Here is a 1,912-nt window from a genome sequence, read left to right as displayed (position 1 = left end):
AATAACATGTATTTTTACAGGAGTAACGTTAGGTAACACTTAACTTAGGTTTCCTTTGTTGAGAAAATAGGAACGTTTTACAGACAAACCATGACATTTCCCAATATTCCGAAATCCCCTTTTTGTTGACTTACCTTACACTCACTGAAAAGTTGTGGGTGGTGGTCACGGAGATGGCTCATCAAATTGGAAGTGTTACCCCCCTTCGCGGAGATTTTGATTGTCTTCAATTATTTTATTGTCAACTATATACTACTGATAATTAAAATTTGAAACGGTAGTACTAACCGTCGGGAATTTTACCGGTTACATCCCTCGTCTATGTTTTTAAACTAATCAAAATCACCAGGAGGCTGCAACACTGCTGCAGCTAACTCACACTCTCCTCAGCTAACATTATATAGACCAATCTCCACTTATGACTCAGTGATGAAACTCAACCATGCACCACTCCTGGTAAAATTACACCCGCCGACATCTGCCTTGTAATATGGGATTACTGTGTTTCCTGCATGTGCTCAGTACGATCGGAGAGCAACAGGCTTCTTTAACAAGCAATTAGTAGGAGCTAACATTAAACATCACTGTTTTACACTGACAGGAGTGAAATTACAGAACAATCTCAATGAACTGAAACGTGTACAGTACATCATTAAACAGCTGTTCAGAAACAACAAACTGCTATACAGTGGAACAGTATGTGTTGATCATCTCTCTCTGAATATTTCTCTTTTCCTGTATTTGGTTTGAGTAGTTTATATTGATATGTTTGTTTAACATTTAAGCTTAACGGCATAAACATTTTCTGTTTTCTTATCATGTTTAATATTTATTTTTATTATTGATTATTCTTGCTTTTATTTATATTTTCTAAGTCATTTGAATCACTTCATTCATACATTCTGTTACAACAGACAATAAAGTTTTTCTGATTGTGATAAACGACTGTTTATTGTTTAAAACTTAGACACCACCAGTGACATTTTTGTTGCATTTGTCAGTTTTTCTTCCCACATGTCAGAAAAGCACACTGAACTCATTCATGCCTGTAGAAGTCACCAGGACTGAGAGTTGCACATCATTATTGGGCCTCAGTACAAACACAGTCTATTTCAGCTAATGCCCCTCTGACTGACAGCTTGAGAAGAAGTGTTTGCCCCGGAAGAAAGGCTAATTATGCCAAATGGAACATTTGGATTAAGGAATGGCAAAGGTGACTTACTGCCTAATCACTTAAATCCATCATAAAAATAAAGAAGAAGCACCTCTTCAGTGAACTTAAATTATGCCACTTAGTGGCCTTTTGTACACCAGATGAATGACCTTAAACTCTTACCATCATTATGATTTAATGTGACTGTTAAATTCAGTTTGATGGTGGCAGCTTAGTTTCTTGAAGTTGAACATTGCTTTCACTGGTATTTTAATCTAAACCAAAGTGGGAGGATGCTAGTGCTTGGCACTGTAACAATAAAAGTAAATACATTAAATCAGTCGGTACCTGACAAAAGTTTAAGGAGTTCATCACTTATGTCTTTTACAAAGTTAGACTTCCTTCCTTCCCGGTAAAGGAAATGTTTGCGGTGGTGAAAAACGATGTTAACATCTATCTGTGGGCAGTAGCTAAGAACCTTTGGAACGTTCCTCAGAGAGACATTCTCTTTTATTGTCCTGTTTTTTAGGCTCCTCTGATGTTTCAGGACTTAAGGCGATATCGCTCACTGCAGAACAGTAGTCGGTGAGGGGACTGTGTCGACACTGTAAAATAGGGAGAAAGCTGACAAAAAGACAGATGGTGAGATAAGAGGGGGTGAAAGAGGAAGATACAGTAACGACATAGAGAGATTGGAAAAAAGACAGAGAGTGAAAGATGAAGTGGTATGACACTCGCCTCTCGCCTTACCTTGTTATC

Source organism: Solea senegalensis, linkage group LG12 (assembly GCF_019176455.1).
Source record: "Solea senegalensis isolate Sse05_10M linkage group LG12, IFAPA_SoseM_1, whole genome shotgun sequence".
Classification (NCBI taxonomy): Eukaryota; Metazoa; Chordata; class Actinopteri; order Pleuronectiformes; family Soleidae; genus Solea; species Solea senegalensis.
This window is presented reverse-complemented; position numbering follows the sequence as displayed.